At 55.7% G+C, this 23631-nt stretch overlaps 1 protein-coding gene across 3 annotated transcripts in view; it reads left to right on the top strand.

Moving 5' to 3' along the window:
- SORCS2 (sortilin related VPS10 domain containing receptor 2) overlaps nucleotides 1–23631 on the top strand; it is a 557426-nt gene that overhangs the window by 119641 nt on the left and 414154 nt on the right. The gene's annotated exons all lie outside the window — the stretch shown is intronic.

The following is a 23631-nucleotide window of genomic DNA, read 5'->3' on the forward strand; positions in this document are numbered from 1 at the left end:
CCACAGCCTCTGTCTCTGCCCCCTTTGCCCCTCCTAGCCCTGATCCCAGCTCTGTGAGTGTGATCACTGCCTCTGGGCCTGTCTGGTGCTCCTTATACCAGGAATCCCATGGAGGAGGCCATAGGTGGTCCAGTTAGGGTGTCGGCAGCATCCAGCCCAGGCTGGCCATGGGTGGGCTCCCTTGGGTGGGCCGGACGGAGCGTGACCTCCCCAGCAAGGGAGCCCTGGGCTGGCTCTTCATTTCTGCACCTATTGAGGGTTTCCAGGATTAGTGACCGCGTGCCCTTCCCACCCACCAGAGAGGCTGGCTTCATGTGTGACCCCCTAGCTCACGTCAGCCGTGTGATGCCCAGACCTGCCCCAGGACCCAGGTTGGCTGGGTCAGTGGGAGACGGAGCTTCCTGGCTTGGCCTAGTCTGGGTGCCTTCGTCCATGGAGAGCATGCATGTGCTTGGGTCCACTTGGTGTGACTGCCTGCCCAGCGTTGCCGCTGCTCTAAGCAAAGGAGAGTTCATGATGGGAGGCATCCTTTGGATCAGGGAGATGAGTCTTCGGTGGCTCTCAGTTTCTTTCAGTAGCGTTTCCTGAGCTGAGTGCCAGGGAACAGCGGGTCTAGTTTCTCCTAACAGGTGCTGGGAAGGGGAAGAGGAGGAGCTGGGAGAGTGTCCTATAGCCTCAGCTTGCCCAGCTGCCTTTAAAGGCTCTGACAAGTCCTGTAGTGGAGAAGTGTATTAACTTTAACAGAGTGTCCCCAAACTTACTTGATCATGAAAGCCTGGTTTTTCCCCCCACCCCAGGACACCTGTAACATCTGTAGGACACACCAGATTGCGAAAGGCTGACTTACAGAATAGAGTCCTAAGTTTCCTTCACTGCCTGTCTTCCTCTGTGAGTGCCGGGCACTGTGACAGGTGCTGGCATGCCTGGGGGTTCTCTTACACTCTCTCCCCTTATGTGTTTTTTGTTGTTGTTGTTGTTGGTTTGGTTTTTCTTTTCATTTTTTTTGGCCACATGACATGTGGGATCTCACTTCCCCGACCAGGGATCGAACCTGTGCCCCCTGCAGTGGAAGCGCAGACTCTTAACTACTGGACCTCCAGGGAAGTCCCTCTAACATTACATTTTTAAGGCAGGTATTTGGTCCAGCCCATGAAGGCCGTGGGGGCTGGTGATTCCCATGTAGCGGATTTTAGGTGGTGGAATTCGGAGGTCCCTCAAAGGGAGGGTCTGGCTCCAGGCAGCTCAGGTGGGGCTCCGTGAGTGCCCCAACGCACCACGTCTTGATTTTTGGTCCAGGCAGTCCGTGCTGATTTGTTAGTAAGTGTGCCGTTTGTCTGCCAAGACCCCCAGGGCCAAGGCATGAGATTATATTTATCGAACGCAAATCACGCCACGGAAATTTATTTCCCTGTCTTGCTATTACTCCCTCCTTCCTCCACATTCCAGATTTATGAAACATATGGATCTTCTCTTTAAACAACCCTTCAAAAGCTCTGACTTGCAGATTAGTTCCTTGAATGATCAGCTGTATATATTCTGCATTTAATAAATTCAGTTATTAAGGAAGCAGCAATTGATTATTCAATTACAGTGGATTGGGAATCTGACTCTTCAGCAAACTGCCTGAGACACTGGGTTGAGAAAAAATAAAAGGAAGAAACACCCTTTACAGCAGCGTTACCTGGTAGTGACAGAGGGCGCACAGGTTATGCGCAGGCCAGGGTTCCCTGAATGTGGCCCTCTGTGCGTCCTGACATTGTAAAGAAATGGGCGAACCAGCCATCCAAGGTCCTTTTCATTTGATTTGTGTGGATTGGAGAATTTGCATCATATATGAAATGCAATTTACATTCCCTTCCAGGGAAAAAAACCAAACAATATTGATAAATACATTTTATGCGTATACAAGATAGATTTGAGCAAGATATAGGAGTCCTGGGGGTGGAGGTGCATTAGGAAATTAGCTTTATAAAAATGGTGTTAATGCAGTGGGAAGGTGATAATGAAAACTCCAAAGGGCCTCAGCTGAAATGCAGGATTTGATTGCACCTTCCCTCTTCTCCATCCAGCCAACCTGTGCCTAGCATTCAGGGGGTATCTCAGAGGCCACCTCCTCCAAGAAGCTCTCCGGATTTCCCTTCCTTCCTTTTGAAACTGTGCGGCACTCCATTGTTATTCTTTGCAAAGAGGGGCAGGAGATGCTGATACTCCCTTCCTTTCTCCTATCCTTCCTTCCTTTCTTCCTTTTATTCCTTCTATTCATTCATTCTTCCATCCATCCACCCATCCATCCGTCTATCCCATCTACCCATTTTTCTATCCACCCACCCATCCACTCATGCTACCATCCATTCATTCACCCAACCACCAATCCATCCACTCATTCATCCATCCACACACCCACCTATCTATCCATCCATGAATCTGTCATCCACCTGGCCATGCATCCATCCATCCACGAATCTGTCATCCACCTGGCCATCCATCCATCCATCCACAGTGCACTGAGGGCCTCCCCCTACAGGCCACTGTCTAAGCTCTGGGATAGAGAAATAACAAGACTGTTACAGGTCCCTATCCTCTCAGAGCTTTCAGTCTGGTATGAGGGACACAAAACAAGAAACAAATCAACAAATAGGATTCCCAGGTAACTGCTGGTAGGGATAGGTTTTACTAAGGAAATACAGTTGAACCACGAGCAACACAGGTTTGAACTTCATGGGTCCACTTACATGCAGGTTATTTTCAATAGTAAATAGTAAGTGCTAATAACAGATCTGCAGTTGGTCGAATCTGCTGATGCAGAACTGTGGATGTGCAGGGCTGGCTATGAGGTACACACGGATTTTTGACTGTGCAAAGGGTTGGCATCCAACCCCCGCATTGTTCAAGGGTCAGCTGTATACGCAAGGAGACAGGCTGGATGGTGACTGGGGCTCCTTGGTGAGGTGGCCAAGGAGGGTCCCTGAGAGCACGTGGCCACCCTCCTGAGGGTTCTCATGAGGGGACCACTGGGCAAATTGTGGTACCGACCTCCAGGATATCCCTTAGCAACTGTGGCCGTGGAAACCGCGTGGCTGTGGCTTATCACGTCCCTCCTATGGGTGGATTGGCTGAGTGTGTGTCCGCACAGTGAATCACGTCCAGCTGCACGTGATGTGTGGGGCTGGCCGAGGCCGGGCGGATCTGCAGTGGGGGCAGTGCCCCCAGGGACTGCGGCTGCCAGGAGGACCCCCTCGGATCCCCTGGCCAAGAAGAAGGCTCTGGATTGTCCTCATACGGGTGGGCACTGTCTCTCCCCCGAGTGCTGCCTCTCGAGGCCAGGCGGTGTGGAGGAAGGACTGTCTGCCGCCAGCCTCTCCACTGACCTGTGACCGTGGATGTGTTCTGGAACCTTCCTGAGCCTTAGCTTCCTTTTCGGGGAGATGCTTCAAGGACTCAGATGGTGGATCAGGCGTGCTTGTCCCCATGGCCTCCTCCTCTCCCTGCCCAGCCGTGGGCCCCTTCTGCCGCCACACTCCACTCCCCCAGCGCCTCTGCTGCTGGTCCCGTGACCCAGCCTCCCCGTGCTGGCTTCCTGGGACGTGAGTGAGTGATCGCCACTCACGATCCAAGTTGGGCAGGACACCCGCCCTGGGCTTTGTCATCTTCCCCATTGTCCCGGGAAGGAGCCGGGCACGTCTTGACCTGGTTTAACCTGCTGTGTGTGTGTGACCTCGGCGTGGATTTCGCGTGGCCCCCTCCCGGCTCTGGGATTCTCTTCCTGCATTCGGCCGAGCAGCCTTGTGGGCAGAGGCTGTCACTAAACCCATCTTCTCCACTCACGCTGCTTCGAGACGGCCATGGCCGGGGGGCCGGCGACCATCCTGGGGCTGCCCCTCCTCTGTGCTGGGGTTGCGGGAGTGGCAGGGTGCACAGTGGACACCCACCTCCTGGGGTTCCTCCAGACCGGGCTGGGCGAGGGGCCTGCGGCCAGGCTGTACTTGGCATTGATGCGGGTCGCTCAGCGAACCTGCCGCGGCCTGTGTCTCCTCCTCGCTGTTGGCCGGGGACGCCGGGGACGTCAGGGACGCCGGGAACGCCGGGGACGTCAGGTGTGTTGGGGACGCCGGGAACGTCGGGGACATCGGGGAGGCCGGGAACGTTGGGGACGTCGGGGACGTCGGGGACGCCGGGGACGTCAGGCGTGTCGGGAGCGCCGGGAACGTCGGGGACGCCGGGGACGCCGGGGGCGTGAGGCGTGCTGGGGACGCCGGGGACGTCCAGGGACGCCGGGGACGTCGGGGGCGCCGGGGACGTCGGGGGCGCCGGGAATGCCGGGGACGTCGGGGACGCCGGGAACGCCGGGGACGCCGGGGATGTTGGGAGCCGGCCGAGAACTTCATTCGTCCACTCACGCTCTCATCCATTCATCCTCCGCACGTGTCCTGAGGACCTGTGTGTGCCAGGCCTAAGGCAGCGTCCTCGGGGCTCCGGCCAGGTCGGGGAGCAGACAGGTAAACAAAGAGACAGCCTGAGGCCCCGTGCCGAGGTGAGGATCGCGGTGGGGCTGCGGGATGCGGAAGGGGAGCTGGAGCTCTCCTGCCCAGGGCGGGGCGTTGGAGGTGACCTTCGAGCTGCCGTTGTTCAGTGAGCAGGTGAGAAAGAGGCGGCAGGCCGCTGCTCGCACGTTTGGCCACGGGCGTGGGGTGCGCGACTCTGCAGGTGTGGGTGCCGGGACCCCCCCGCTGGCCTGGCCTCGGGTGTCCCCAGAGCACAAGCCGCTGTCACCTGGACCCCTCTGTCTGCTCCTCCAGCCCTTTGCGGTGGCTCGTGCCGACCGGCTGTGCACAGAGCGAGGGGACCATCCTCCTTCCCTGGGAAGTGAGCACGCTTCACGTTTACAGATGGCGAGCCGCGCGGTTCTCGGTAAAGTGCCACGCGGCACGTTTGTTTGAGGGTGTTCCTTTTCTCCTGTGGCTGAAAATAGGCCGGTCTCTCCCCAGCCCTCAGACACTGCGTTTGGGGGCAGGCGCAGCAGGGCACCTCCTCCACAGGCCAGCGGTCTGCTTCCTGCCGTCCTGCCCTTCGGTGCCCCAGGGTGAGGACCACCAGGCCGGGCTGCCCGGCTGGGACAGGAGGCCCTGGCCCACAGGTAGAGCCCAGCCTCGGGGGTGGCCCGGTTCTGTCTGGTTCTGGTCTCGCTCTCCCATGTCAGGGTCCAGCCTAACTGTGTTCTTTTCTCAAACACTGTAACAAAGTGCCACACGCTGGGCGATTTAAACAGCAGGAATTTATTCTTGCCATTCTGGAGGCCAGAAGTCTAAGGTCGGTGTGTCAGCAGGGCTGGGCTCCCTCAGGAGGCTCCAGGGGAGGCTCTCCTGCCTCTTCCAGCTTCTGTGCCTCCAGGTGTTCCTTGGCTTGTGGCCACATCACCGCAGTATCTGCCTCTGTCCCCGTGTGGCCTGCTACTCTGCCTTTTCCTCTTCTGTCTCTCATAGGACACTTGTCACTGGATTTAGGGCCCACCTGGTAGTCCAGGATGATCTCACCTCGAGATCCTTCACTAACGTCTGAACACCTGCAGAGACCCTTTGTCCAAATCGGGTCACGTGGCAGGATTGGGGTATTAGGATGTGGACGTATGTTGGGTGGGGGGCACTTGCCCACCGCAGGCCCTCATTCTCTCCCCCAAGGGCAGGGGGCTGGCTCTGTTCTATCTTTATTTTCAGCCCAGGACCAGGGCCAAGGCTGCAGTCATTTGTGGAAAGCCAGACTCCTCCCCTTCCTCCCCCAGCCCCACTTCCACAGGGCAGTGGTCTCAGCAGACCCACCCTGCGTTTTTCCCCTTTACTGGGGTCCTGCACGCCACCCTCCGAGCTGCTGCAGAGCTGTGTGTGTGTGTGGGGGGGCTTTCTTGCCACCCGCGAGTTGGGTCTCGGCTCACCCCCAAAGCCTGTGCTCCTCACCACCAGGGCTGCAGAGGAGCTGGTGGCCTGGCCTGGGCAGGCAGCTTGGTGGCTCAGGGTTTCTCAGTGGAAGTCGGGGGAAGGCTGTGGACTCAGTGGCTGAAATATCTGAGATCTGGCCTTGATTTGGGGAATGGCTATGAATGAAATGGGAGGTTGAGGACTCCTCCTCCCGCCCCCTCCCTCCCTCATTCTTTCCTTCCTTCAAGGGACCTTTGCTCAGACCTTCCATGCACGCTGTGCTCTGAGCTTGCTCAGGATGACCTCACATCGTCTCCTGGGATGTGTCTAAGATGACACAGAAACAGCGATTCCTACCCAAAACAGCATTAGGACCTCTTTCTTTGTCTCCACACCAGTCTGCTGTGATTCATTCATTCATTCATTCAACAAACACTCCCTGTGCTCCGGTGTGTCAGGCTCCAGCCTGGTTACCAGGGTGTGGAGACGAGCAGGCCTGTCCCTCAGCAGGTCTCACCTCCCGTGTCCTCAGGGCCAGCTCAGATGCCACCTCTTCCAGGAAGCCTTCCCTGTTTGCCCGGGATCTATAGGAGCGGCCGCTCAGGCTCTGCTGCTTTGGATGTCAGTAAAGACACGGGTCACCTTCTGCCTCAGTTGTCTGGCATTGCCGTGCTCAGCCTGAAATGCCAGAGCCAGGCTGCCTGCACTCAAGTCCCAGCTTGACCACTTGTGGTGGGAACATTAGGCAAGGTCATGACCCCCTCTGAGCCGCAGTGCCCCCCCTCACTGTGGCTGGCTCGTGGGGTGTCCTGAATTTTCGGTGGGAGGAGGCGTGGCAGGCTGGGGCATCCCTGGGACTGCCAGTGGGCGCGGCTGGTATCAGGGCCGGCGCGGGGCTGTAGCCCCCTCCAAGCACTTCGTATTGATAGTTTCTCAGTAAATGTGTATTGATTGAATCAATGGGTTAAACAAGCGCCTCATTCCTAGTTTAGCTGGAAAATTACTACCACAAGGGACAGACACAGGGATTGTTAGAAATGAGTAAGCATTTCCTTTCCCCCAAGCCTTTAAAATTTCATTGTTTTTTTAGTATTACTACGGCTGCTAACTTTTTTCCCCTTTTCACCTAAGAGTGGTGTGTAAATTCATAGATGTTTATTTCAGTTCTTTGCACAAGACACCTGCTTAATCAAGGGCAGAGACTGGGGTCCTTGGAGAAGCCCCCGCAGGTGGTTCCAGCTCTGAGGGTCCTGTTGCAGAGGGGGGATCTGTCTTCCCCCCTTGGAGCCGACTGGGGACATGCTTCCCCGCATCTGGTCCTGGCAGCCCCCGTGGCCCTGCTTGTTGGATAAAGGAGGGAAAGGTTGAAAGGATGAAAAGATGGGCTTGTCTTGGGCACGGCGGGTGCGGGGGTGTCAGTCCATCTGTCAGTAAGCAATAGGAACAGCTGCTGCTGGTGGAGGTCTGCCTTTGTGACAACTCCACAGGTAGGTGACCTTTATGCTCAAGAAACTTGGCAAACCACCTGCCTTGGGCATGTTGGAGCCAGCTGGCGCCAGTTGTGTGGAGAAGGGGCTTTCCAGGAGGGAACCCGGTTGGTCATCTACACGGCCTGAAACGTGATCTGACTAGCGGGCCTGGACCCCTGCAGGGCCCCCAGAGCGAGCCTCATACCCCTCAGGTCTTCTGCTGCGGGGTGGTCCATATCCTTGAAGGACCCCGAGACTCAGGCCCCTGGATGGGGCAAGGTCCACGTGTCTTGTGTCCGCATGTCTGTGGAGGGAAGGGAGCTACAATGGGGAGGGGTCAGCTGATGCAGGCTTGGAGTCCTTCAGCAAACACATGAGGGGATCCTGCCGAGTTGTTTAAAGCTTCCTTTCTTTTGTGCAACCCCTTCCCTTAGTGGGAGCTCCTGGGAGAGTTGGTGAAGGTGGTTTCTGTGGAAGGAGATGATAATTTGCCCAAACAGCTCCCGTTTCATCCACATATCAATCTGTCAGTCACCCTCCCCTTACGGCCCACCTGTCAAGCAATGGCCGCCAACTAACTGAAGGCATTGGCGCCCAAAGCGGGCAGGGTTGCGTACTATCGTTAGTAGCAATAACAGCGATCGCTGAGGGCCCGAGGCAGGCACGGCCTTGCTGCTTATCGGCGGGGCCCTGCAGAGAATGAGGCTCAGTGCTCTCTTCCGGGGCTCCCTGATGGACAAGTGGGGACCCGGCTGTGAGTGAAGGAAGCCGGGAAGGTGGCGGGAGCACTGAGGAGGTACCAATCCAGCCTGGGGGGACAGAAAAGAATCAGGGAAGTCTTCCTGGAGGAGGTGATACTGGAAATGTGTCTTAGAGCATATGCAGAGGGTAGCAAGCCCGTGGGCTTTCCAGGGAGAGGGGTCAGTGTGAGGAAGGGTCTGGAGGAGACCCCAGTCTGGGGCATGGGGGGAAGGGTGACAAATGATTGTTGAGTTAGAATGTCAGTGGGGAGAGGGGCAGGGGAATCAGGGCATTCTAGGATGGAGCGGGGTTAGTGAGGGAAGGAGAGAGGAGACAGGACTGAGGCTGGGACTCCAGGGAGGGGCAAGTGCAGGGATCCTGGGAGAGGAAGCCTGGCCTGGCAGGGAGACTTCTGGAAGCAAAGGGGTCGGGACCTGGTGGTTGGCGGAGGGGAGGTGGCGGTGGAGGGGAGCGAGTCCAGGAGCTACACTGGCCATGGATTCAGCATTGGCCACACGAAGCACCGCCTCTTCCAGGCCCTGTGCTGGGCTCGGCGACAGTCCCCAGGGCCACCGCCTGGTGGAGCTGATGTCTGAGTGCCGGGGCGAGGACCTGATGACCCCGATGATGTTCTGAGTAGCGGGCCTGGACCCCTGCAGGGCCCCCAGAGCGAGCCTCATACCCCTCAGGTCTTCTGCTGCGGGGTGGCCCATATCCTTGAAGGACCCCGAGACTCAGGCCCCTGGATGGGGCAAGGTCCACGTGTCTTGTGTCCGCATGTCTGTGGAGGGAAGGGAGCTACAATGGGGAGGGGTCAGCTGGGAAGCAGGGTGCTTGCTGGTGGTGTCCTGGGAAGATGGCATTGTCGTTCTCTGAAACAGCAGAGGTCTGGAGTGGGTGAGATAGGCGAGCAGCCGGTGGCAGAGGGAGAGTGGGGGTCGGTGCGAGGGACCTACGCTCGGCGGGGGTGGGGTTGCAGTGTTGACCGGGGCTCATGTCCCCTTGGCCTGATGGTGGGTGTAGTGAGTTGAACAGCGTCCCCCACAGAGATGTGTCCATGTCCCAACCCCAGTACCTGGGAATGTGAGCTTGTTTGGAAACATGGTCTTTGAGGAATTAATCACGTTAAGGATTTCGGGGGGACATCATCCAGGCCTTAACTCCAATGACTGGTGTCCTTACCTGGGAAAGGAGCGGGAGATCTGAGACACAGGGACATGCAGAGGGAGAAGGCCATGTGGAGACGGAGGTGGAGATGGGAAGGATGCAGCCAGAACCGCTGGAATTGCTGCGTGCCACCAAAGACAAGGAGGGGCTTAGAGCTCCTTCTCCCCCAGGGGACCCAGCCCTGCCCACACCTGGATTCTGCCCAGGGATGCTGCTTTCAGATTTCCGGTCTCCAGGACTGCGAGGAAAAGAAATTTTTGTTGTTCTAAGCACCTCCCCCCCCCCACCCCGGTCTGTGGTCATTTGTACGGCAGCCGTGGGAAATGAACATGCTGTGGGCTTAAAGCCCCGTCATCCATCCAGGGACATCTGTGGGTGCCGGGTCGCACATGCACGGTGGAGGCAGAGCAGGGTGCGCACGCGTGGGCGGGCGTGCCGTGCAAGCACATTGTGTTCCAGAAATACCGCGGCTCCCTCCTGGCGCCTTCACCCTGACAGGGCTGGCTGAGCGCGTTTGATCTAAACTCCAGCAGGAGGAGGGCCTGGCGGCCGCCGTGCCTGCCCCTCCATCCGTGACACCCGGTGCCGTGATGCCGGCGTGGCCTGTGTCCTGGCCCCTCCAGCATGGGACCCCAACCCCTCCCTCCGTCCCTCTGGCCTGGAGCGCGGTGGTCCAGCCCAGTCACTTACAGATTCCACCGCCACATCTCTGCCAAGTGGATGTTTTTAAAGTCACGTCTGGGGACTAATAGTTGCTATGAAAAGTGTTGCTTAGAAAACTTAACCTAAAATGAAAATGTGCCTTTCCATGATAAAAACGATCCTGCCTAGATCCAACGGTTCTCTTTAAAGCCACTGTCAAGGAGCTGAGGACCAAAACAGAGCTTTAGTGTTCTTTTTGTGAAGCATTTTACCAAATGTAAAGTAAGTAGAAAGAAGCTTCAGGACGTCAAGGGAAAAAACCCTCTATTTTCTGAGCTAGAACCGTACACCCCACCGAGGAATGAAGTTCATGGTTAGAAACCCAGCCAGCCCCTCTGCACTAGCCACGCACCACCCCTAGCTGAGCTGGCCTTCCTCCTGGGCACCGAGAGACAGCAAAGCGTTGGTTATAATAACGTCCTCTCTGGCATCCCTTCATTTGTTCATCAGTTCATTCATTCATTCATTCACACCTGCGCCTGACACGGTCGCATGCACTGGGCAGACGCTTGGAAGGGTGAAGCACAGTTCTTGCTAAGGGAACCGGGCGTTTCCATGACGACAGCAGGCCAAACTCCAAATGCTGAGGCTTTTGCAGGAAGCTCTATGATGGAGGTAGGTGTTACTGCAACAGCCTTCCAGCTGGTCTCTGTGCTCCTGCCCTGGTCCCTTTGGTTTGCTCTGCACTCAGGGATCCTGTGAAAATATCACCCTGAGCTGTGAGGATGGCAATGCTCTGAGCTTTCCCTGGTCTCCCCAGTTCTCTCAGAGAAAGAGTCACATGATCCCAGTGGACCACAAGGCCCTACTGGGTCCAGTCTCCATTCCTATTCAATCTCATCTCCTGCTTCTCTCCCACCCAAACACACTGGCCTCCTCGCTACTACTTGAATATTCCAGGCATGATCCCGTCTCAGGCCTTTGCACTTGCAGTTCTCCCAGCCTGGAATGCCCTCCCCTGATGGCCACACGCCTCCCCTCCCCCACTCCTTCAGGTCTATACTCCAAAGTCACCTTCTCAGGGAGCCTTCCCTAGCTGCTCTATCTAAGATGGCAACACCCCAACCCTTCTTATGCTTCTTCCCAATGGCTTCACTCCAGCACACTTGTTTTGCTTGTGGCTCCCCCCTCCTCTAGAATGCAAACTCCAGGAGGGCAGGACTCTGCCTGTTTTGTTTGCTGTGGCTTCCTCAGTGCCTGGGACCGGGCTTGGCATGTAGCAGGTGCTGAATAAATGATGATTGCGTGATGAGTAGCCTGAGGTCTTGAAGGATGAATAGGAGTTTCCCAGCTGGAGAAGAGCTGAGAGAACAGCATGTGCAAAGGGACTGAGGCAAGAAAGAGTGTGTGTGTGTTCAGGGAAGCGGGGGGTGGGCCCTGGATGGGAGATTGAGGTTGCAGAGCCAGCTCAGAAGGGGGGTGGGCTCTGGGAGTTTGGTAAGAAGTCTTGACTTTACCCAGGGGCAACGGGTGGTTTCTGGGGCATTTAAGCATGGAGGCAGCAAGATTGGCATAGGGGAAGTGTGTGAACATGTGCTGAGGTCATGTGGATGGGGTTGGGGGGGTCTCTCTATGATTTGCCAGGATCACCTTCGCCACTTTCATGAACCATTTCTACCTCCAGTGCAAGTCCATTTTAAAGGACTCCATTCTTGTGACCACGGATGGTATGAAAGGCCTGCCGTGAGTTGATCTGGATACGGCAGGGTAGGGTGTCAGCCAGAAAAAGAGGTGCAATCTTAGCCTTCCTGTATTTAAACATTTCAGCTGCTGTATTTCACGCCATTTAAAAACTCTCTTAGATGCTCTCTAAATCGCATCATTATTTTATTCACCACTAAGGAATGGCAATGATTATAAGCCACATTCCAATTTCAAAGAAGTTAAAATGTGAGAAAAAAAAAAGAAGCCCACAGGTCTTAGAATCTATGAGATACGGTAGTAATGGAATGTACGGATACGTGGGGTAGCGCACCAGTTTCTTTTTGTAAACGCATCCAGTCAAACTGACGTTCTGGTGAACCAAACCAGACAAGCTAGCATGAGCCCTAAAACACCCGGTACACGTGTGCAGGCTTCCTCAGGGTGAACCCTGGTGGGGAGGAGTGGGGCACTCCTCCCGTATGAAGTGGGCTTGGGATTTCCCAGGGTTGGGCCACTTGAGATGGAGTAATCCTATCTGCAGCAGCGGGCCTGCGATAATCGATAATCGCTGTCAGATCCTGTGCTCCGGGGCGTAAGCTGAACTCCCAAGGAGGCCGGAAGGTTGTTCAGAGAAGCAAAAGTTTCCAGAGCATTTCCACTCCGACCTCCCCCACTGGCCCGGGCTCTGCGAGACGCCCCCCCCCCCCCACCCCTTTGCTCTGTCATCATTTCTACTCATCCCCCTGGGGGCTGGTATTTCCCACCCAGCGAGCCCTGGACCGACATGGCCAAGTGCGGGGTGAGGGGAGCCGCGTGGCGTGGGCGGTGCCGGGCTTCCATCCAGGGATACGGGACGAGCTGTGTGCTCGCTGTTGTCTTGAGTGGCTGTTAGAACCTGAGCTTCCAGAGGTGGGGACGGGACTTGTGCAAAAGGGCACCTGGCCAGCAGCTTGCGCTGTAATCTCCCAGTACCCTTAGGAGTAGTGAGGAGGACGCAAGGCAGATGCGAAGGCACAACAATGAAAACGAAGACCGGCAGCATCTCCAGGACCAGGGGATGTGACCTGTCTGGGAAAGGCTGGGGAGGTGGGTGGAGAGAAGGAAGCCGGGTGCTCTGTGCCTGCTGGGACTGTGGAAGCACGTCCTGTCCTCCACCCCGTCCTGCCCTGCCCCGGGGACCCACGTGGAGACTTGGCTGACAACGGCCTGCCGGTCCCGTCTCTTCCCCCGTTGTGGTTCACTTCCCCCGGAATTTAGGGGCGCGGGGAGTGAGCAGCACACACGGTCACACGGCCTCCGCTGCGGGCGCTGGGGCTCCGTCCCTTCGGGGACTTGGGGAGACGGGGCGGAGCACGCACCGGGGGTCTCAGGTGTGTCTGGTCGGCTGCCTCAGTGTGTGAGGTGAGGCCCAGGGGGACGCGAGGGGGGTGCCGAGGGCTCGGTCCTGAGTCTCGGCACCTCCCCTCTGAGGCGTGTAGGTGCACAAACTTTGAGAGTGTTAAGACGTTGAAATAGTGCCGTTTGCAGCAACATGGATGGACCTAGAGATGGTCATACTGAGTGAAGTAAATCAGAGGAAGACAAATAGCGTATGATATTGCTTATATGCGGAATCTAAAAAGAGATGATACAAATGAACCTATTTACAAAACAGAAACAGACTCACAGACTTAGAGAACGAACTTCTGGTTACCAGGGTGGGAAGGATGGGGGGAAGGGATAGTCAGGGAGCTTGGGATTAACATGTACGCGCTGCTGTATTTAAAGTGGATAACCAGCGAGGACTTACTGTAGAGCACAGGGAACTCTGCTCAACTCTGCAGCCTGGAGGGGAGGGGAGTCTGGGGGAGAATGGATACGTCTGGCTGAGTCCCTTTGCTGTGCACATGAGACTGTCACAACATTGTTAATCGGCTATACTCCAATATAAAGTAAAAGGTTTTTAAAAAAAAGACGTCGCTTGTATCACATTTGCTGATACTGTTGTAACTATGACTGGAGCAGTCGGGTCCCCGCCTGGCCTCCTGCGCACCCCTCTTCCGCATCTGCGAAATGGGGAGATTCAATTCAGTGCTGACCGTGACCGTGAGGTGAGAGGGCTTTGTGGGAACGGTGGGGGGCAGCACCCAGAAAAGGGGAGTGTTAGCCCCAGAGGATGCCTCGCTCACCTCCCGGTGTGTGCCGGGCTGCAGGGTGCTGCGGGCAAGACCCAGGGGTGTGTGCACATTTGGGGGGCAAAGCTCTTAGAACCTCAGAAGCCACCAGACGGGACCTGGGGGGTAGGATGGCCAAGTTGCCCTGCTGAACTGTTCCCTCTGGCATCTGACTGAAAGTCAGGCAGCCCCTGGATCTCCAGGGTTTACTGCGTGTGCCAGGCGAGGAGCAGGGGGCCCTTTATCAAAGGGTTAAGGGCGCGGCTTTGGAGCAGGACAGCTGGGGGGTAAAATCTGGCTCCATCATTTGAAAGCTGTGTGACTCTGGGCACCGTCCCAGCCTCTCTGAACCGGACCTCAGTGTCCCGTGTGTGAACAGAGTTCTGGCACAGTGCCTCCTTCCCAGGCTGTTCGGGAAGATTGGGCGCTTGGTCATAAGAAAGCTGGGTGCCTGGTGGGGGGTCCCAAGGGACCAGTCGGAGCACCCTGGTCGCCACTGCTCGCGGCCTGGCCTCCAACAGACCCGTCCGGGAAGAAGAGACGCCCGGCCACCATGCCTCAGACACCGTGTTTTAATATCCAGCGCTCCAAGTTTCCGAACGAAATTGGATCTTCCCTGGCTGCCCTGCGGCCTGGGCTTTATCAACTGCAGTCTTCCCTCCGGTGACCTTTCACCCCCTCTCTGCTCTCTCCCTGGCGTCCGCTCACTGCCCAGTCGGCCTGAAAACAGCTTCGTCACTCGGTGTCCTTTCCCCGTGGCCGGTGGCTGTGAAGTATTGAAGGTCGGAGGCGTTCTGAATTGAATACGGTTCCACTTCACTTCTCTGTCACGGGGAGGCAGGGCTTGTTCGTTCATTCATTCGTTCATCCTAAAATTTTGCGTGCAGAGCCTGCTCCACGCGGCACGAGTCAGTGTTCTTCGGAGTGTGGGGTGCGGGCCGGCCCGACCGAGATGCTTGCACTGGGCTCAGAGCCTTGGGTCCGTGTCCTGGCCGCACCGCTCGGCCCCGCGTTCGCCCCTCACCGAGCGCGGCTTCTTCTTCCCTAGAACGGGTGTGCTGGCGTGCATTTCTCGGGGTGCCTGGGGCCTTGAGGTGAGCGGGGAGTGCCTGTGAACCCCGGCTCTCTAAGCGCGAACTTTCAGTGCCAGAGCTTCTTTTCTTTTAATGATCTTTGATGACAGTATTTTCAGTAGGCCTCCTGTGCTTTTCTGGGAGTCACGGGGCAGCTCTGTCGCCTGCCAAGTGCGTCCTGGCTATTCTCTCATGCGAGTCACAGTTTCCTCATCTGTAAAGCGGGGGTGAGCATCTCTCGGCTGTTGTGAGCGTTAGGTGGGCCACGTAGCCTGGGACCCAGCAGGTACCCGGGAAGCAAATCTCAGCAGGTTGGAGTCTTGTGTTTCTCTGTGGATCAAGTTCACAGGTCACCTTTCCTTTAGAATGAAGTGGCCAGGCTTTCCGCGCTCACTTCCTGCGGCCTCTGGAATTCCTTCCCCTTGCCATTTTGTGCTTCTGGTCTCCTGTGGTCTGGAAACCTGCGCTGCTAAATTTACTAGCTTTGTGAGCAAACTAAGAGTACATAGGCTCTGAGGGAGGGCTTGAGGTAGTTCTCCCATGATGGAGGTGCGTGAGCTTCGGGTGGAGTGATGTGACGTTTACTGTGACACACATCGGGCTTGACCCCTCCAGGGTCTGGCTGCTGTGTCCTGTCTTTCTTATTTTCTCATTCTCTATTCCTCATACTTGCACTGGGCACCCCCATGCAAGAATGCAAGGCCACGTGCGTCCACACAAGTGCCCACACCCTCGGCTTGGAGAGTGCAGTGTGCCAGGTGGAAAACCCGTGGTGAGGGAGGGGTACCGCTGCTCCAACCGCATAACCAGGGGATTTTTGTCAATTACTGGAAGTTAACACTCCCCCCCACCCTGCCCCGTGTGAGCTGAGCACTGACTGTCCAGGTTGCCTTCCAGCCGCTGGACACCCGTGGCCTCTGTTACTCCCAGAGGCAAGCCCTGCTTTGCTGGGCGGTGCGGAGAATCGTCCAGAATGCCGCTGAGATGTCCTAGGACATTGGAAAGACTGCTGTTACCCCCTGGTTCGAAAGGCAGCGCCCCCTACACCGCATGCAGGAGACCCTGGGGTGCAAGGGGCCCCGGGGCCCGCATCGGGTGCCGCCCCAGCCGGCAGACACGGGCGGGGCTGAGCTCCCAGCTCCAGCTCAGAGCAGGAGTCCCCGCACCCACCCGAAGGGACTTTATGTTTGCTGGTCCCGGCTCATTCCCCAGACCAGTCACTTCTGATTCCCTCCTGGCTATCAAAGCCGTCTCCTCCCTGCCAGCCCCTTGGCCCGGCATCTGGTGAAGGGCTTCTGCCCCAGGCCCCCCACTGGTTCCTGGCCTCCCCTCCCTCCAGGAACCTGGAGGGCTCAGGCAGGCCTGGTTCTCGCCCACAGAACTTACCCTGCACCCAGGGAGCTTCTAAAAACCACTTCCCTGCTCAGGACCTTCCAGCCCCGCACCCCATGACCGCTGGGTGTACTGTCCACACTGGAATGACCAAGTGCCTGGTGCCTGCTTTGGGCCTTTAAACATCTGGGCTCCGTTAATAGCTCCCCTCTAGACCCAGCTCAGCGGCATCTCCCTCAGGAATCTTTCTCTGCCCCCCAGGCATGGCGAGGGCCTCCCCAGGCTCCCTCAGCTGAGTGGAGGGTGGATAGTGGGTGAGTGGTTAGTGCATGGGTGGGTGGAGGCCTCTTTTGGCTTCCAAAAGCTCAGCTTATAGTGGGAAGCAGGCGCATAGCACAAGGAGATCAGCTCGGTGCTTTGTGACCACCTAGAGGGGTGGGATAGGGAGGGTAGGAGGGAGATGCAAGAGGGAGGAGATATGAGGATATATGTATACATATAGCTGAGTCACTTTGTTATACAGCACAAACTAACACACCACTGTAAAGCAATTATACTCCAATAAAGATGTTAAAAAGAAAAAAAAGAAAAAAAGCCCAGCTTAAACTTGACTGCAGGGGCAGGGGATTGAGGAGGGAAGCAGAGGTGAAGAGGGGCCAGGGCGGGGGTAGATTTTCTGACATACAAATGTTCCATCGAGGAGAGGAGGCTTTAAAGCCGAAGGTTTCTGTGACCTGGGCTGCAGGCGTTCCATCACCAGCTGCGTTGCCCCCAAATGGCAGCAGATTCATACGTGGGTGCAGCCCCGCCCGCCGAATGCAGACAGGTTTGACATGAGGAAGACAAGAAAAACAGCCCTGAAAAGGTAACCAGGAGTCCCAGGGAGAACGTAGAGCTTTGAGGATCTGACATGCCCTTTGTGTTTCGGAATTCCTGGGGCAAACCAAGGTCTCATTATCTGCCCACGAAACTGCTGATTTGCTTGAAGGGCAGAAGGAAAGATCATTAGGTTAAATTAGAGACATGAGTCGCCGCCTGGGCTCTGGACTCGGCTCTCCCCAACTCTCAGCTGAACTTCTGGAAGCAAAAAAGTCCCTATCCACCCATGCACCCTACCCCACCCACCAGGGAGCCCACACGGCCCACCGCGTAAACTGGAGCGGAAGCCCATGGTGCCAGGCCAAGGGGCCGGGCTGGGCAGTGCCCAGAGTCAGGTCCCAGCCTGTTGGACCCTCCAGCCCCGCTTCTCTAACCCAAGATCCTCACAGCCTTCCTGGCACCATGAATAAATCCTCTCCTGGAGTAGCGTTTGCTCTGGGATTTTCTTTGTTGTAGAAGATTGCTCTCTGATCTGGAGGCTGGACTGAACATGTACTGTGAGCAAAACGTGCGGACCCGTGTTCACATCCCTGGGGCAGCTCTGCCCACCAGGGATGGGGCGTTAGAGCACAGAGAGCAGCCTGGCATTATGCTTTGCCTTTGCTGCTACCAAAGGTTCCCTCTTTTCACACCAAATGGATCAGTCGGGATGCAGCTGCAGAGAAAGGAGACCCTTCTATCTGACTTCCTGAAATGATATCTAACGCAGGGGTTACCTGCTCTCAAAATCCGTGGAAAGGCTTGAAGAGCGAGCCAAGCTTGCATCTCCAAGATGAAGCTTCTAGAAAACCCCCCACCTGGCCCGTGGTCAGGAAGCCAGTGGTCAGTAAGCCCATCTGTGGAGCCACCCTCGCAGGGCACCATCCACCCCTGCAAAGCAGCTGCCTCCACACACCACCTTCCCCTGCACCACTCAGCCACTAATTTAAGTTTTGCTGAAGTGCTTCCGAGAACTGACATCCCAGCTGTGACCCTAGCTGTAAGGGGGGGTCCTAGAAATGTATTTTAAATGTTTCTGTTTACTAATGTACCTTCTCTTTTTCTGGTTGTTTTTCGAAAAGAGGAATTGAGGTAGCTTACAATAATGTAAAAGCAACATAAAATTAAACTAAGCAAGGAAAAAAACGAGAAAAAAAGATGGAGCTAGGGACAGGCTCAGCGCATAAAATACTTGCCATATTGCTAAAGGGGGGCCAAGGATTTGGCTCTGAGCTTCCTAGCAGTGAGAGTAAAGAGGGAAAGTAGAACAGATGCACGTAAACCCGTTGCTCAGGAGAGCTTTTCTGAACTGAATGGTGATACCAGTGGCTGTTGGGGTGATCCCATATCCTTGCAGAAAATGCAATGGTCAGTTTTATTCAGCTATTACCTATAAAGGCTCAAAATGCAGTTTGGTGGCTTAATCCCCAACCCCAGTTTACCAGGGTGGCTATGCCAGAAACCAGGACAACAAGTTGAAAGGCAGCAGTCTCTGCGTTGTCAAGGGACGGTGAAGGCATTCCACTCCATGTGGTATAGGAAACGTAGGTGGTAGCTGTCCAGCCTTGCACCACAGGGAGACACACCGGAAGCAGCAGGGGATAGGTGCTGAGGGAGCCCGTATCCAGGGATACGGATCTGCCGCATTTGGAGACACGCATGAAGAGAGCATTCTATATGCTCATCAACCTGTCGTGGGTTACATTTGTATTTATAGCTAGTAGGACGAACTCAAAATAAAATTTGGTTTAAAAGTGTTTATTTCTGGATTTCCCCCTCCCCTCCCACTTGCCTCCTGCCCGATTAGTCCTCCATGTTGCATTTCTGCAACTTTCAGCTCTAACGTGTGATCACTGCCCGGGAGACATTGTCTTTACACCCACACTACAAGCTGCCCTTAACCTTCGAACCTCAAACCTTTCTTTCTGAAAACTGGCTGCACGCAGATCAAATGGCCGTCTGCTGCAGCTTCTGACACCTTTGGGACATTTAGGGTACTAGGAAGTTGCCTGGAATTCAGGCCTCTTGCCTCCTCTTTGGGTGGTGTCACTCATATTCCCTAAGGACTAAGAAGTCAGAACTCGGGCGGAGAGCAGCCAGCACGCCTGGCCACACCCCCCCCTGCCCCCCACCGCAGTTTCATATCAGGCACCCACAGAACAGAAGGGGCTCCACGTGCACAAGGTCACCTTCTTATTTCTGTGCCCCTTTAGGAAGAGGGATGATGGTGCTGGCACATCTTTAAAAACAATTGCATTCTCAAGAGGTGAAGATGGACGGATTGGACCAAAGTCAACCTTTGAAAAATCCCTGGGCTTTGGAACCGTGGTTGGCATTTACAGAATTTATATGAAAGAGTCTCTTTATTCTTAAACTGTGGCAGAATGGGTATTTGGGGACCCCCTCTCTTTTCCTTCTTAAAGCAGGATAACACCATCTTTCACTCATATCTCTTGTGTCCTAAATGGGAGGGAACCTTGCTTCTGATTCTGGGAGGGCCAGTGTTTAGTGGGATATTTGGGTCTGATTCAGTGTGGCGATGTGGGTGGAGGTGGATTGGGGTGTGTTAGGAGGGCAGGTGCTGGGATTCAGTTAACTTGACTAAGTCACTTAAGCTCTTGGTGCCTCAGCCTCCCCTTTGTAAAATGCAGAGGTGACCGGTACTGACCCTGTCCCGTTGTAGTGAGGAAGGAGGGATTTAACCCGAGTACAGCGCTCGCCCAGTGCCTGGTACCCAGGAAGTGTCACTAGCAGGCGTGCAGCAGGCATCCGAAGAGAGCTAGATAAATGAGTTAACCTGCGACTGAATAATCGAGGCCGTTCGTCCCATCTCCTGCAGAGCCTGGTGCGAGAGCTTAATTAGTTCCGTGAAAACATGATGGCCCTGCCACATCACAAATCAAGTCACTCTTAGAACTGTGCCCCCATCCAGAATGTCCCCGAATTGCGGAAACACAGCCCTGGGGAAAGCAGGCACGTGGTAAAACCCAGCAGAGGACAATCAGAGGCCTTCTGCCTTCTACATGCTGCACAGAACTGTTTTTACTTGTCAGTCTTGCTGATGGAATCGGCGTGTGAGGGTCACTCTTGTGACAGCTGCCGCCCTGCTCTTGAGATGGGAATGCTGTTTTGGCGAGAAATCATTATCTTTCGAGTGGACCGGTTCGCCTGTCTCTGCTTGTCAGCCGAGTGCTGCCTGACATGTTTGCAAACCTAATTCCTCTGTAGCCCCCTCGTTTGGATTTGGGGTGTCATTTGACTCCTGAAGGTCTGAATTCAGCGGCTGCCTGTTGGAAACCCGTGTCCCCCTCTCCTGCCCTTGCCCCCCTTCCCCTCAGCCTCCGAGCACAAGGGCTTTCTCTGGACTCTCCAGCTCTGGGCTGTTCGTGGATCTGGTCATCTTGCTTTTATTCTAGAACTTTCCATCCTCCCTTCCTCACAGACCCGTGTCGCGAACGCTCATTTCGTGCCAACCGGTTCTTGCAAACCGGGAGAACTTTTAAGCCTCCACTGAGCCATTTGGGTGGGCAGTGTGTCCAGACCGTGGTGATGCAGCCTGGTGGGCTATTCTGTTGGGAATAATTGTGTCGGTTCCTCCCTCCTCTCACCTCTTGTCCCCTCCCTGGTGGCGTGAGTCCTCATGTGCTATAATGGCAGGGGCCTCTGTGGTTCAGTGCTGTCCGCTGGTGGGGGCTGGGGCATCTGGTTCCTTCTTACTCCTTTTCGGGCCAGAAATCAATGCAGAGGATCCTCATCTTCAAGTACTCATTGTGCCTCAGTGGCTGCGTTCGCTCCAGGCCTCACAAACACATTCCAGCTCTGACAGTGCCTCCTTTGCTCAGAACTGGGGCAGCTGCTCTGCCCAGGGGCTCCGTCAGGAAGGGAGCCTGATCGGGCTCCCCTTTCGCTCTGCACGCCCTCTCACCACAGAGTCTGGTTTCACTAGACTCATGGTTCTTCCCATGTTACTCAGCCCTGGGCCACCCTCCTGGCCCCATGCCCAGGCCTGGCCAATGGCCCAGAGATGAAGGTTGATGTTTCTGACAGGGTGATGTTATCACCACAGGTTGCTGCCACATCTGTGTCTGGCCAGGGGGGCCTTTGCCTCCCAGTGCATGTTTAAATATCAACATACAATTATCCAAGCACCTTCTGGAGGGCTTAGAGCTTTGTCAGAGCTATGGACATGTTTATGAAACAATGTTCCCCCTCCACCCCTTACAAAGTAGATCATGCAATGACATTTGGGGAAAAATATCAAGGTTTGAATGCATAAGCCCATATACGTTGTTAATTCTGAATGCAAAGGACTTGGGATTACAAGGTATAAATTAACTCAGTTTGTATTACTGGACTGTTTGGTGCCATATACTATCTTGACTTAATGAGGATGTAGCTGTATGTTATAGGGGCCACCAAAGCAGCCTGGATCACAGAGTCTATTCTCAGCTCTTCCACTAATTGTGTGGCAAGCCTGGCAAGAGCTGGAGGTTAAGGGCAGCAGTGCTTGTCTGTGTGCGGTGACAGTCACGTCAGGGCCTTAGGCCCCCAGATTGGATGTCCCCAGTATACAGATGAGGAAACTGAGGCCGAGAGAGGTGAAATGATCTCACTGCCAGGCTCACCCAGCAGCAGGTGGTGGAGTTGGGATCAAAACCAGGTGTGTCTGTCCTGAGGCCTCTGTGCCCAGCCCCTGGCTACACGGCAGGCAGGGCCTCCATCAGCAAACACCACTCACTAAGCTCGCCTGTCCCTGCCGGCCCCGGGCAGGGAGGGTGTGAACATCTGCGGTGGAAAGTCAAGGTGAGGATTCATTCATTGACGCGTGGATTCCTTCACTCACTCACTCACTCACTGCCTCAGTAAGCGGAGTATCCGCTGTGTACCAGGCACTGTTCTAGGGCACCGTGATGAACCAGACCAGGTCCCTGCTTCTTTGGGCTCTGTGTCCTAGCGGGGAGGACGGGTCACGGACAGGAACACGGGGGAGATGGTGTAGGGCAGCTGTGGGCGGTAGGGAGCGCGAGTACAAACTCCCAGCGGGAGAGGATGGGGGAGAAAGTGGAGTGAGGAGGTGGAGCCGGCAGTGGAGTTCTCATCTGCAGTGGCCGCTGGCTGGGAGGGCAGGTGGGACGAACGTCTGGCACTTAGCGCATGTGTTTGTGTTGACTGAGTGGCGTCTGTGCTGAGTGAGTGAAGGGGAGGCACTGTGTTCATCTGTTTGGGCCGCGTAACGAAATACGACAGGCGTGGCGGCTTATCAACAACAGAAACGTACTTGTTCCCAGTCACGGAGGCTGCGAGTCCCACAGCGTGGTGCCAGCATGGCCCGGTTCTGGTGAGAACCCTCTTCCGGGTTGCAGACAGCTGCCTTCTCCTTGTATCCTCACGTGGTGGAAAAGGGGCGAGCTAGCCGTCTGGCCTCCTCTTACAAGGGCATTAATCCCATTCGTGAGGGCTCCATCCTCATGACCTCACTAACCGCGACCCCCTCCCCGGGTCCCACCTCTTAACACCGTCACATTGGGGATTAGATCTTAACATGTGAATTTGAGTTGGGGGAGGCACAAACATTCAGACCACAGTAGGCACGGTGAATGGATGAACGGAGGGCGTGAGGAATGAATGGGTGAATGAATGAATGAACGAATGAAGGGTGTGATGAATGGATGAACAGAGGCCGTGAGGAATGAATGGGTGAATGAATGAATGTATGGGTGAATGAATGAATGTGTGAGTGAAGGGCACGGTGAATGGATGAATGAGTGGAGGGCACTTTGAAGTCGAGCCACCCAGGCTCAGGGTGGCAGTGGAGGGGCTGGAATGATGATCCAAGTTTCCCAACTCCCAGATGGGTTGTCTCTGGGGCAACCGCCTAGGGAAGGCCTCCCTACTCTAGGGTCATTTCATTTGGGCCATTGCCTGGAGGTTTGCAGAGTGACCTCCTTCCCTTTCGGCCGTGCCTACCCCTGCGGGCTGAAGTTAAGTCAAAGGCAGGTTTTGAAGCACAGGGGCTCAGGCGGGTGATTTATGCCCATCTTTCTCTCCTGCGATTGCCACCAAATGCAGGGCAGGCACCCTCGGGAGCTGGGAGGAGCTCAGTCTGGCTGGAGCACGCAGGGTGAGGAGTCGGGGGAGAGGGAGGTGGGAGAAGCGGGCGGGGCAGGAACGTGGGGAGCCTTGGAGGCCAGTTTTGGCTCCTCCTGATGGGGCTGGGGAGCCGTGGAAGGACTTGGGCCATGGAAGTGAGGGGGTCCTTTGCGCTGTGGGCCTCATCCTTTGGCCTCCAGGGCTCTGTTTGTAGGTTCCTTCGCTGGCCGCCCTGATGGGGGCCAGTAGAGCGCGGCTTGTTTGCTGTAAGCCGGGGAGACCCGAGGTGCTGGTGAGCCATCTCAAAGTGAAACGGTTGCCTTGTACAGTTCTGCCTGGGTGGCCTGTGCACAGATACAGGAAGGGGCAGGACAGTGCCCTCCTAATGACACTTGTCACTGGATTTAGGGCCCACCTGCTAAGCCAGGATGCTCGCACCTCGAGATCCTTCACTAACATCTTTTTATTTATTTATTAAAAAAATTTTTTATTG

This window comes from Balaenoptera physalus (assembly GCF_965194825.1).
Source record: "Balaenoptera physalus genome assembly, chromosome: 5".
Lineage (NCBI taxonomy): Eukaryota > Metazoa > Chordata > Mammalia > Artiodactyla > Balaenopteridae > Balaenoptera > Balaenoptera physalus.